Source organism: Cynocephalus volans, chromosome 5 (genome assembly GCF_027409185.1).
Source record: "Cynocephalus volans isolate mCynVol1 chromosome 5, mCynVol1.pri, whole genome shotgun sequence".
Lineage (NCBI taxonomy): Eukaryota > Metazoa > Chordata > Mammalia > Dermoptera > Cynocephalidae > Cynocephalus > Cynocephalus volans.
The window spans coordinates 34,144,825-34,159,664 of record NC_084464.1 but is presented as its reverse complement, the minus strand read 5'-3'; the positions used below and the strand labels follow the sequence as shown (position 1 = coordinate 34,159,664).

The window sequence follows — 14,840 nt, the reverse complement described above, 5'->3', positions numbered from 1 at the left end:
CTTCACTTTGTCCAATGTGCCACCTCTTCATTCAGTTTCTAGCCTGGCAAAGACATTCAATAGTTTTTGGATGAACAAATTGTGTTTGAAATGCTGAAAGCAAAAGCCCTCTGAACTCAGTATGATTTTGGATATTTGTTTCAATGTGATTCTGCTTTCCATCACCAATATGATGTTTTAACCAATATAAATTCAAATTATATTTAAAGAAGATGTTGGACCAAAAAAATTCTTTTTAAGCAGATGCACATTGCTTCTCGGCCTTTTGGCTAAGATCAAGTGTAGTATCTGTTCTTATCAGTTTAAGCAGATGCACACCTGACCTAGCATGTCAAATTAATTCTCTCCTACCAAGCAAGCAACATGGAAAGCCAAATTCTAATCAGAATGTCAATCTACTAATTTACAATGAGATGTGAAACTGTCAATTCAAGCAGACATTTTTGTCAATCTGACTATGCATATTTTCACCCTAGACAAGCTACAGCTACAGATTGGTGAATATTACATAAAAAAATGTAGATGGGAAGAGAAAACAGAGTATTGCTTCCAGAGTCTTTAGGTAGGAACACAGGAATTGTTTTTAAGGTGATAGGAAAGAATCTGGGGAAGTGAGAAACTCTTCTATACTTTGATTGTCTAGATAGCTACACGACTCTACATGTTAAGTGGGTACTAATAAGATCTTCAGAAGTTTCTTTTACTTAGAAATAGTCTTGGTACAAGAAAGTCACATAGCACAGTTGGTGAGACTGTGGTCTTTGGAACCCTAGAACTTGATTTCAAATTCCAGCTCTACAACGGAATTGCTTGGTCATAAGCAACTTAGTAGGGCTAATCCCTGAACCTGCCTCCTTTCTCGGATCTGTAAAATGTGGATACTTTAAAATGCAAAGGTAGCTCAAGGGTCCTTTGGGGGATTTATGATAACAGTGCACATAAGGTTGTCAGCACAGGCCTGGCACACAACAGATGCTCAATTAATCAGTACTTTGGCTGGTAATATTCTGGTCTTTTATTCCAGACTTCCTTTCCATCATACCTCGCATACATGGGCATTAACAATTGCCTTTGTGATTTGCCTTTTCTACACTTTCTTAGTCACTATCCTGGTTATATTCATAAAGCCTTTTTCAAAACAGGATGCAATACTCTGATTATGATTCTGATTAGCAAATTATAACTACTTTCCAGTCCTTCCCCTCAGATTTTCCCAGAGACCACCTTGATTAGCATCGAGAGGTTTTGTAATCTCTTGAGTCACATAGTTATAGTTTTTTTGGTTAACTATTACTCATAATAAATCATATCCATTTTGTGGGGATTTACGCAACTTAACTCTTAACATGCGATCTTAAATTCGAGTTATCAGTATGTACTTTCTCTTCATGCCCACAGAAGACAACATTGTTTAAATGTCTTTAAAGAACTAATATGGCACCAGGTGGTAGCACCTTTGGACTGATCTATGGGACTCAAGATCCAAAAGAAAATACTCTACCAAGATATTGTTTAGAGCAGCAAGCTTCAGTCTGCTAGAACTGTCATTGTTGAATCAGGACTCAACAGGGGCAGAAAAACAGACAATTAATGTATACATAGCTCATTCTGGAATGTAGCAAGCAGGTGTCGGGTTCCATCTGTACTATAATTGGCAGCATATGAAGGCAGAAAAGAAAAGAGACGGGAAAAAAAGAAAAAGAAAAGTTGACAGGAGATCTGTGAGCAGAAAGGCAGGAGGTACTAAGAGTCATAGACAAGAATCAGAGTGGAACAGAGGGAACAGTAATTTGGACCCAGAGGACATGCCCAATTTTCAGGACAGTAGCAGAGGGGTCTTGGTCCATCTGCCTTGTAATGAAGCCATGTTAATAGGAGTGTGCCCATCAGTTTATGCCCCACAACCTCTTAAATGTGCCATTCAGCCCTTGGATGAGAGAGGGCTAATAAATGATAATGGAACTTTCAATTATGGCATGAGGTACTTAGTAAGCAAGGATATGCAAATTTCATGGGCATGGTCAGACATCTGGTGATATCCCTATACTCTAACATACTCCAGAAAATAATGGCTCAAGCTTTCACAAATCATTTAATCAATCTAATCCCTACATTACCTATAGAAAACAAAAGGAAACATTGATGATGTCTGGATGGATCAGAGGTTGACCAGATACTATAACTTTGTGCTGGCTTCATGGTGTCTAGAAACTATTTACCAAGTTGACTTAAGGATGAGGTATTGATATAGATTATTAAGCATCACAATTTTTTCTAGAAGAAACTTGCTGTAACTTTTAATGATACCACACTTACTGTTCTCTAACAAAAACTCTATGGATGTAATTTAATTTATCTGTGACCCAGTTTTCTCATTAGCAAAAAACGTTACTAAGATAGTGATAGGAGGAAAAATATATTTCCCTAGGACACATCTTGTTAATAAAATTACCTAACAAATCTAACAAACTCCCAGAAAAAAGGAAAAGATCCATCATTTTTATTAAAGTATGGCACTGTGAAATTTAAGACAGAGATATCAGTCGCTCTGGTACGATGTTGTCTTAGCCACGGGCAAGAAAGAATAACCATGGAAAAGATCTCTCCTTGAACAATATGCAAAGTTGCTGGAAAGTTTCAAAGTACCAAATTACCATTGAAAACTTAAGGAAGTCACACATCAACTACCCCAAAGCTGTTGTCAACATATTCAGAATTTACCTTCTTTTAAAAAAGTGTATCACAGACAATATATTATATGTTTATAAATATAAAATAGAGCCAGGCCTTTCTCCTAGTTTATAACATATATGAGGGTATTTCAAAAAGTTCATGGAAAGATTAATATTATCTTTTAATTCTACTCTTCCACAAACTTTTTGAAGTGCCTTTGTATCATAACACATATGACATATAATGGATATTAGAATAGAATGTACTATACCTGTATTTCAGGGATGACTACACTTCAAAAATGGAATCTGAAAAGGTTGATTTCTTTGATCAAAAAAAATGATCCACAGCGCCTTTGGAGAGCATGTGGTCTTCATGCTTCAGCACCATGTTGGGCACTGAGGATACTCAGACAATAAAAACTGCCTCAAATTCCCTGGCCTCTCACACTGTCGGGGAGAGAGATAAGAAAAAACTTACGATGCAGAGCAGCCATCAAATCAACAACAGTCACGGACGAAGGTGAAGCCATGCCAAACCCTACCTGGACCATGGAAGACAGAGAGGGTGATGGTTTAGCTGGATCTTGGAAGATAAATAGGAATCATCCATGCAGACCAAGGAGGGTTTCATTCTAGGGAGAGAAAACAGAAACAACCCATCTGGAGAACTGCAAAGTTTTCAAAGTGCTGATAAGTTGAGGAAGAACGATAAAGGTAAGAAGAATTCTATTGAAGGTTTTTATAATCCAAGTGATTTCTCACTTGGAATTGAACCTGTATGGGAGGAGGGAAGGAATGTACTGAAGAATATTAAGTTGGGGAGAGTGATACGAGCAGGTGTTTAAATGTTAGGATATATCAAAAGATATTTCTGGAAATATCGTGCAGGTTGGACCAGGGTGGTGAGAAGTAGGTGTCGGGGAATCTAATCGAGACAAAATCATAATAGATTTTGTGACTTGTGATATTTGTGAATCATAACTGAAAGAATTTGTTATATGACTGAGTATGGAAGGAGAAGACACAGGACGATCCTTTAGACCGTAGGTCAAGAGCAGTGCCTCGGGCCTGAGACCAGATTCAGCCCAGAAGCACGAGTGGGTTGGGAGCAGGACACCATGGAGAGAATGCCATCATTCCAGGAGTGAGGTATTTTTAGCTGTGTTTTAGTCTTTGGCACCTTTTGAGAATCCTGTAAAATCTACTGACCCTTTTCTCAGAAAAATGTACATAGCCACACCTCCACCATACCTGTGTATGGAGTATATAAGTTTGAGTCATTCACAGTTCACCTTCAAAGCCTCTTCTTGTAAGAACCTCCTAACACAGAGTAAGTAAAGAAGGAAAGTCAAGTTGAAACCCTGAGTGACACCATCACTTAAAGGTTAGCAAAGGACAACTCAGTAAATGAAACTGAGGATGAATAGTCAGAGTTAGATGCAAAGCCAGCAGAAAATAACATCATGGATTCAAGCAAGTTGCAGATTTTCAGAAGTCAGAAAGGGGCAGCAATACCAAATGTTACTAAGAGGTTAAGAGGAGCGAGAACGAAACATCGACCACTGGTGTTCACTGGTCTGTAGATTTGCTGGTCCAGAAGCCAGACTGTTTTAAATAAGACAAAGAAATGAGGAAGAAAAATCAGAGTCTATGCAGACACACTTTCAAGAGACTAGCAACCAGGAAGTTTGAATGAGAAACAGAGGTAAGACAACAGATTTTTATTTACTGTTTATGGAGCGGATGGCAAAACTTGAGCATGCTTGTTGGTTAAAAGGAAGAAGAGTGGGAAAGATTGAGATAAAGGAGAGAGGAAGGAAAATTAATTAACTGAAAATTACAGGGTAATTTTACAGACGAGAGGTGACACTTTCTATGAAACAGAACAGAAAGAAAACACCTTTCAGCTGTGGATAACAGTAGGTAGGGAGGAGAGAAAATATAGAGGAAATTGTGCTCTAAGGTATTTATCTTCTCTATAAATTATAAGGCAAGGTCACACATGCTGAAAGGGGATGTTACATGCTTAATGGTGGAGCTGGAATAGGCAGGCTTATGTTATAGGTACAGCACAGTCTCTTTTCTTCACCACCATATGCCCAATATTTAGCACAATGCATGGCACACAATGGAAACTCCATATATATCCACTGAATGAATGACTGCGATTTGAGGCATTTAGGTACATAGAGAAATGTAGCTGATAGGTCAAACGAGAATGAAAGCTAACTAAGGAAAAGTAAAAGTTGTTCCAAATATTTTAAAGATGTCTAAGAAAAGAAAGCCCTGAAGTGTTGTAATTTATTTATATGCCCTAATGGAGAGCTCCAGATGACCTGCTGTGATGGTAGGAGGAAAAGATATACAACCTCCTCAGGAACTATTCAACCCTGCAGTCCTTGTACATCCTTAGAAAACAGGTATCCATTCAATGAATAAGTAATTACTGACAGTTGGCAGATAAGACATCCAAGTTTCTTATCCAACATCCAATACTCTTAGCCAAAATGGACAACACAGAAAAATTAGTTAATTACACTGTCAGCTGGTCACCTGGACTCTGTGGACCACACAAAAGAAAAAAGACAGCTAGGACTGGCAGAATGCTCTGCAGCACATGGCAGTTTAGATACACGAGAGGGCAATGTAATTTGTGCTTTGTATTCTACAAATGACGTCCTCATGTCTACAGCCATTCAAATCTGAAAGCAAAAATCCCTCTCAAATCCAAAATAACAGTCACCAAACAATGAAAATTGGAAGGTATATTATTAAACCTCTCCTGATGAAAGGCTGTCGGACTGAATTCCCAGTGACTTGGGCTACGTGATGGGTTACAAATGCTGCGTTCAGGTGTCTTTTGAATTCACATTCTATCTAATAAATCACAGTATGTTCACTTGTCCTATTAAAACTGTATTCTACCTTACCAGGTTTGAATAATTTGTATAAAATTGATTGCTACAGTTCTCACTAGAAGCTCTAATTGCATTCTTGGTATAACTTAAAATGATAACCTTATCTTAATTAGTAGCATGATGCAGAAATGCATTTGAAAGCTTCTGAGAATTAACCTGCATTTTTAAACAGAACCCCTGGGGCTTTTAAAAAAGAGATTCATGCTGAATACATGAGCCAATGTTAATTTATCAAAATTACAAAAGAAAATAATCACGTAGTGAGAGAGAGTAAGCAACGCAGCTAACACCTACTCAGATCAAGCAGTTTGCATTTCTCATCATAGAATCACACACAATAAGATTTTAATGCTTAGACCTCTACAGCACCCACTGATAATTGGCACCCACAGAAGAGGCTCTCTCTCTGGTTTTTCTAATGACACTCACTATCCATAATAAGTGGTGTGCTACAATGGTGGGAATGGGTGGACAGATTGGAGGGTGTGTTTTGTCTTTGCATGGGATTAATTACCATACAGATCACCTCTGGCACTCCCACAGGCTCCCATACTAGCCTTCACCCCAATCAATCCTGATTCAATTAATGCTAGCCTTCCTCATCCATCCCGGGCTTTCTAACACCCCTTTCTCATCAGCCCATATTTAGAATGAGCATAACTCCAAAAGAAAAAGGTTCCCTGTGGGACAGGTTATGTTCTGTGTGTATGTTTTCCATATTATCACTCTGGGAAAGATATGAACATTGGCTCACCAATGATAATCATTAGCTAATTGATCACACCAGGACATATGAAAATTAACATTTCAAACAGTCACCTTAAACTATATTATAGGCAAAATGAAAGACTTTGCAGTAAGTCATTATTATAAACACCCAAAGCAGATGTTAAAGATTCTCCAATTTACTGCTTGCAAATTAATGAGCATTCTTTTTTTTAAATTTTATTTTGTCAATATACAAAGTGGTTAATTATTGTGGCCCATTACCGAAACCTCCCTCCCTCCTCCTTCTCCCCCCTCCCTCCCATCAACCTCACATCTGTTTGCTTGTCCTATCAACTTCAAGGAATTGTAATTGTTATGTCTTCTTCCCCCCCCCCCACTTTATTTGTGTATTTATTTATTTATTTTTTGCTCCCAGAAATAAGTGAAAACGTGATATTTCTCTTTCTGTGCCTGACTCATTTCACTTAATATAATTCTCTCTAGGTCCATCCATGTTGTTGCAAATGGCAGTATTTCATTCTTTTTTATAGCAGAGTAGTATTCCATTGTATAGATATACCACAGTTTCCGTATCCACTCATCTGATGATGGACATTTGGGCTGGTTCCAACTCTTAGCTACTGTAAAGGGTGTTGCAATGAACACTGGGGAACAGGTATACCTTCAACTTGATGATTTCCATTCCTCTGGGTATATTCCCAGCAGTGGGATAGCTGGGTCGTATGGTAGATCTATCTGCAATTGTTTGAGGAACCTCCATACCATCTTCCATAGAGGCTGCACCATTTTGCAGTCCCACCAACAATGTATGAGAGTTCCTTTTTCTCCGCAACCTCACCAGCATTTATCATTCACAGTCTTTTGGATATTAGCCATCCTAACTGGGGTGAGATGGTATCTCACTGTGTTTTTGATTTGCATTTCCCAAATGCTGAGTGATGTTGAACATTTTTTCATGTGTCTGTAGGCCATTCTTATATCTTCCTTTGAGAAATGCGTATTTATCTCTTTTGCCCATTTTTTAATTTGGTTGGTTTTTTGGTTGTAAAGTTGTTTGAGTTCCTTGTATATTCTGGATATTAATCCTTTGTCAGATGTATATTTTTCAAACATTTTCTCCCACTCTGTTGGTTATCTTTTAACTCTGTTAATTGTTTCTTCTGCTGTGCAGAGCTTTTTAGTTTCGTATAATCCCATTTGTTTATTTTTCCTTTGGTTGCCCATGCTTTTGGGGTCGTATTCATGAAGTCTGTGCCCAGTCCTACTTCCTGAAGTGTTTCTCCTATGTTTTCTTTAAGAAGTTTTATTGTTTCAGGGTGTATATTTAATGACATATGCATCCAAGAAGAAATCAAACAGGATATCAAAAAATTTATTGAAACTAATGAAAACAATGATACATCATACCAAAACCTGTGGGATACTGCAAAAGCAGTACTAAACAGGAAATTTATCACATTAAATGCTTACTTCAGAAGAATGGAAAGATGGCAAGTGAACAACCTAATACTTCACCTTAAAGAACTAGGAAAACAAGAACAATCCAAACCCAAAGTAAGCAGACGGAAAGAAATCATTAAGATCAAAGCAGAACTTAATGAAATTGAAACCCAAAAAATGATACAAAAGATCAATGAATCAAAAAGTAAGTTTTTTGAAAAGATAAATAAAATTGACAAACCATTAGCATGGCTAACTAAAAAAAGAAGAGAGAAGACCCAAATAACAAAAATTAGAAATGAAAAAGGTGATATGATAACTGATACCTCTGTAATACAAGGAATCATTCGAGACTACTATAAACAGTTATATGCCAACAAATTTGAAAAACTGGAGGAAATGGATAAATTTCTGGACACACACAAACTACCAAAACTGAACCAAGATGATGCAGAAAATCTAAACAGACCAATAACAATAAAAGAGATAAAAGCTGTTATCAGAAGGCTCTCAGCAAAGAAAAGCCCAAGACCAGATGGATTCACAGCAGAATTCTACCAAACATTCAAAGAGGAATTGACACCAATTTTCTACAAACTATTCCAAAAGACTGAAACAGAGTCAATTCTCCCAAACTCACTCTATGAAGCAAACATCACCCTGATACCAAAACCAGGTAAAGATACAACAAAAAAAGAAAACTAAAGGCCAATATCCTTTATGAATATAGACGCAAAAATCCTCACTAAAATACTAGCTAACAGAATACAGCAACACATACGCAAAATTATACACCACAATCAAGTGGGATTCATCCCAGGGATGCAATGTTGGCTCAACATATGCAAATCAATAAATGTGATACACCAGATCAATAAAATCAAACACAAGGACCATATGATCATCTCTACAGATGCTGAAAAAGCATTTAAGGAGCACTTTAATAAATACTATGCAGTTTGGCTTTTCTCCTCAAATACCCATGGGAAAAAAAATACTGGGAAGAGTTTTTTATCATCCAAAACTATAACTATAGCCACCCCAAGACATGTTAATTCAATGCTGTCTCAAGAGCACTGCTCCCCTGAGATCGGTCTCTGAGATCTATGGCTTCTTTCCTATAAGCCGGTACCAACTGAAGGGTAACTGCCTTCCTATAATGCAATGTGGCATTTCCTTATTTGAAAATGGAGTATAATTCAAAAAATTTTTTAAAAATCTTTTCCTTACTAGATGTTAAAGAACAGTTTTGTGTAGATGTAAGGGGTTAGGGTTAATAGAGAATATTATAGTATAATAATATCCTTAGAACTGAATATAAAACTAGTAGAAAGGAATAAGGTATAAACACTCTATTTTATTGTAGAAGATCTATCTAGCTTAATTTGTAAGTACAGAATGTAGTAAAATTCAACAGAAGAGAACAGGTGCATACTAATAGCTCAAAAACAATGTTTTTTAGTTTGGTTTTTTAAGTTGTCAGTGCCCTTTTTGATAGCATTAAAAGCACTCTTTTAAAATACCTACTATGTGTAAGGAGCTATGTGTTGTGATTGATGTGAAGGTATACTGCTCTTACAAGATAGCAAAGCATCCTTTTAATTTATGTTAAGCTTTTCTGAAATGAGATATAACATTTCAGAGAAGTATTATTGTATGTAGTGTATATGGGCATATATTTACATAAGCAAATTATCCATACTTTGAAAGTCCCATAAATGTATATATTATTGGGCACATTTCTTTTTTATTTAAAACTGTATCTCCGGGCTTGAGTAAGGAGATTAAAGACTAAACATATATTAGAACTGAGAAAATTCAGCCTGAAAAATCCAAGTGTAAGAGATATTTTAATCAATAGATATTTCAAATTGAGTGAACCAAAATCCCTTTAAGACTGTTATAAAGAAGGAAAGCCCTCATATAAATAACTTGCTTTTCATTTCATTGGTCTGACAGCCACATACCAATGGCATCTTCAGGTTGCAAATCTTGTCCTCTTACCATTGCAGTTACAGGCTCATTTATAACATTAATGTGCTAAACAGGGACTGCATGAAAATCTTCAAGTATTTTCAGATGGTCTATGTAACACTGCTGCTAATTCTGGTGCCCAGGAAGCACAATCATTATAATCTCTGCTATGATCCCAACAAGGATTCTTCAAGCCTCTTACAAATGCATTAATCACCCCTATGAAAGTCACTGCTTGCTTTTAATGAAGATAATGTATGTTACTGGGATTACACCACTGCATGCAGAATCATTAAAGAAAGATAGACCAGAATTTATGATTAAGCATTTGGACAGCAGGGCACTATTTTAACCATAAAAATCACCATCTGCAGGGATAGTGGTCAAAGCAGAGGAACCATTAAAGACTTATAATTAGCATCAATCAAGGTGACACTACTGTTGACACCTTTATTACTTTAAATACACAAATCAAATACTTCTGCATTGAAATGGAAAGATTGATAGGCAGCTAGACGTAGAAAACATCCCTATGGGGAACAATTTAAAATTATCTGTTCAAAAGGTAACAAAAAAATACTGGTATTAGTCAAGTGGGATCCCAACACACCACTCCAAAATGGAAAAATTCAAAATGGACCCATTGGGTTGTCAGGGTCCTTATGTGGAAGCTTTAGAACCAAGCACTTCTCCAAATAAACATATTTGGAGGTCCCTTCTGTGCAACCCACTGGGCTCACTTAATTCAGAAAAAAAATAACTCAGGGGAATATAAAACGTACTCATTTTCCAGCCCTCTCCTTACGGATACACATGGAAATGAAAGAAAGATAAAGGGGGGCTGAACTTGGTGTTATTTACATAATTACAATAGGGGATGTCAATATTATCTAATTGCCTCAGCGCTCAGTTTCATACCACCCAGACTCTGAAATATACTCTTATTAAGTCTTAATAAAGACTTATAATAAATATGTTCATTAATGTTGTAAATGAGCCTATAACTGCAAGGGTAAAAGAACAAGATTTGCAACCTGAAGATGCCATTGGTATATGGCTGTCAGACCAATGAAACAAAAAGCAAGTTATTTATCTGAGGTCTTTTGTTCTTTATAACAGTCTTAAAGGGATTTGGGGTTACTCAATTTGAAATATCCATTGATTAAATACCTACTCATATAAATATTTCAGTCTTAATGAACAAGAAGGTACTCAAAATCTTTGCCACCCCTTAAGCCCATATGGCATTATATCTTAATGACTGTAATTTTGAAAAAAAAGGCACTCTTTCCCAAACACTTTCTGGCTTTTTCAATGATCACAAACCAAATTCTTGAGGTTAAGGGCACAGTCCATAAAGAAAAGATATGAAATAGTTTTCAGATAACAAAGTCTGGCTTGGAATCAATTCAGAATTAGAGATGAAGATTTGGCAAGGCATATCCCAAGGGCACAACTTCATCTTTGCCAGATGAGATTATAATAGCAAAGATGTTCATTATGAACAATCATTTTGGCTCCAAAGGTCAACTTTATTTATTGGTTCCTTAATTGGTGTACTTACCTTTAGGTTTAAAAATATATATTACATTTTCTCTGAATTAGACACCTGCCTCTTAAAAAGAAAAAAAAAGTTTGTGTGTGCCCATCAAAAACTGGACAGAATCAAAGGAAACCTCCCATTGCTTCTTGGTAAGCAACAAAGACAAGGATTTAGAAAAGGGGATGAGTGACAGAGCTGAAATAATTGGAAAGAGCACATTACTCAACATATAATGCCCATAACCACTGAAAGAGTAGCAGCCAACTCAAAGTCAGTTCCATTTTTAATTTTGTGGTCAAGGAAAGATTTTCTGATATAGCAGGATAGCCTTATAGAGGCAAAGTAGTAAGAAAAATGCTGCAATCTGCCTAATGAAAATCCCACCAGTTTAAGACAATATTTATCAAATCACTCGCTCTAAAACATTATGCTGCAATTTTTAAAAGGTTCCAGTACTCCAAACTTCTCTCAAATGATAACAGCAAACTCTTCTGGCTCTTAAAACAATAGTAGCCCATTTCATCTGAATAGGGTTGTACACTTTACCAAGTTATTTTATACACATTAAACCTGGCATCAATTCTGTGAGGTAGATATAATTATTTCCATTTTACAGATGAGGTTATAGACTAAAAGAAATTAATGGTCCTTCCAATGGGCACCTGGATCTTATGCTAATCTACCCACTCAGTACTTTCTCCACTACACTATGCTGACCCTGAGTTGCTTTCAAATGTTCCATGACCTTATTAAGAAGAGAAACCACAAATTTTAGATGATGATTACTTACAATAAAGACAAATTTTGTCTTTTTAAAAGTTATTGTTTTTATTTTTAATGGATATATAATAATTATACATATTTTAAAGAGTGCTTTTACCAAGAGAAAGCTCATCACAAAGAACCAGTAACAGGCATACAAAACATGAGCCAATCTCAGTCTGAACATCGGTTTGCTCGGTTTAGAGATTGGTCATCTTGCTATCCCAGTCCAAGATTTTGTTTTTCACTCTTCAGAGTCATTTGATTTACACTGACGCACAAGGAATGGGAAAGGTTGTGAAATATTGTATGAGGCTGACCTTACCACTTACGGAAAAATTGCCAGTCAGACACAAAGTGCCGGCTAATATGAGTCAGGGTTGGACTCAATAGTATCAAAGAGCTTTATGTTGAATCCCTAACAAAGGAGCTTGGTGTAAATAAGGCTTTAGGGCTGGGAAATGACACAAGAAAGGGACAGTCACTTCCTCATCAGAGAACATGCTTTTGCCAAAATTTGCTGAAATGTGTACACAATACTTCCAAGTAGATGTGAATTACAGAATTCATATCAGTAAGTGCTACATTCTAGATCCGGATGTGGAAATATTTATAGTCCAGCACATTTTCTTGTCTAGCCTACTTAAATAGCTCAAAGCTTATTGGTTTATATTTTCCTGTTAATACCATTTTTAAATTAAAAAAAAAAGGAGAAAAAAAGGTGATAACATTGGGAAAGCTAAGTGGAATTGGGAGAACCAAAGAGAGAAAAATAATTGCACATAAAATACATAATAAGTCAAAGAAAAAGAAAATTCTCATCTAACAATAGTGTCAGGAGAAGGCTCATTACAAGTACAATGTCAGTACCTGTCCCACTGCATTCTCTTTTACAATGTTTCAACACCTCTCTTATCTTGTTGCTCCAGCAATAACTCAAGTTATACAACTTCTGTCCTGAGTTGACTAAATAATACAATCCATGTGAATTAAATGGAGGTTTCTCAATTTTTTAATACAGGTAGTGATATTCTTCATTACATTTATATGTTGCACAATGGAGTCATTATCAGTAGGAAAAACGAGCTGTGAATATTAAAGACACTGAGTTAATTAACAAATAATATGGAAAACTCTGATAAATCAAATGGGCTTCTTATCAGTGGTAATGTTCTCCCAATCTAGCAATAAATGTTCCAAGTCATTTAAAATTGTATACAAGTTGTGTTGTCATTTTCCTAAGGTGATTGGATAAGGAGATTTAATTTCTTTTACTCGAGCATTTTTTCATTTGTTGTAACTGTATCAGATAATGACCGATACAAAGTGTGTAACAAAGAGGCTCACCACTGCAGACCCACAGAAACATGAGTCTGCTCATTGTACACAACCCTTCAGCAGTGGTGATCAGTAGAGATGGGCTAAAAAAATTCTGCTTGGGTGTGAAGACTCTAAAAATATAAATATAAAAAGAATTCCAAGAGAATTTAAGATGCAAATTTATGGCACTCTAATAGTGAGTTTGGTCTGATTTTGAAAATAAAAATTATGCATAAGGGCTAACATGTTCTCTTACCATCCTAAAAAAGAATCGCTTAAATATTAAGAGTAAGTTCTGTGACTGGTACAGATACTGTGCGGCCCCCTGAACCCCGAATCCTGAGGGAAAATAAAAATTCCTAAGCAAGGAAAAAAAAAAACAAAACAAAACCACAAACCTGCTTTGATGTGTACCTCTAGGAGAAACACACAAATTGGGTTGTCCATAAACCTGGCTGGGTACAAAAATTAGCAATGAAAAATATCATCGAAGAAAACCCTATGGATGTATTCTATAGACATGATCAACAGCTCAACAAACTCAATGAGACTGAATATTGCAAATAAAAAGCTCACAGTGAAAGGTGACATATGGTATGCAAACACATACAAAGGGGGAAATCCCTGAGCACCAAATTCCATTTTCTCTCCCAATTATAACAGTGCTGCTTTACCATCTAAGATCTGGGTTATGGACATGTAATGCACACTCTACTCTCCTAAAATGTACCCACTGAAGCAGGGCAAAAACACAACTCTTCAGGGCTTTAGGTCAAAAATACATGCCATAAATTCACTAATGCTTAAAGATGAACGAATATCCAAAGAATTGAGACGGTCTCTATTACTTTGTATCGAAGCCCGTAAGTGGTTTGCAGATGTCTCACAAAATATGTCTGCTCTCTATCCTTTGTATTCTGGGTTTTTTTCTGTCCATTATGTGGTCAAATATACTACATATCAAGTAAGAGTGGATCATTTCTAATTTAATAGTGACACAAATCCTTTGAAACTCATATACTATTGACGCTGACATAGATTACTGACCCTGAATTTATAAAATATTGACTCATTTTTGTTGTTCTCTGCATTTTTCCTGGGATGTGAAATAATCAGAAGGGATTTTCTATAGGCTATTGTTTTTGTTTTGCTGGATGTACTCACAAACTATCACCAGGACACACTCCTCTTGTGGGATTTTAACTAAACAAACCAAATTGAAAGAGTCAGTTGCATGCTAAATAACAAGAGAATATTTCGTTTTAAACACATCTTGATAAAGCCTTGTGGCAATATTTCTTCAAATTTTTTTTTAAAAAATGTGAAAGAGGACCTAACAAATAAACATGCCCATACCGTGGCAGAGCACACATGTGGTTTCCAGAGGGAAACACAATGAGGCCCAATATAACAGCATGTGTGGTGGTTCCTGAGCATGGAGAGTGGACCTGGGCTGTGAGCTGTTCTTTCTTCTTTCTG

General features: G+C 36.3%; 1 pseudogene; it reads left to right on the top strand.

Moving 5' to 3' along the window:
- The first annotated feature begins 249 nt into the window (after nucleotides 1-249).
- On the top strand, nucleotides 250-356 carry LOC134379415 (U2 spliceosomal RNA; annotated as a pseudogene).
- The last annotated feature ends 14,484 nt before the right edge of the window (nucleotides 357-14,840 follow it).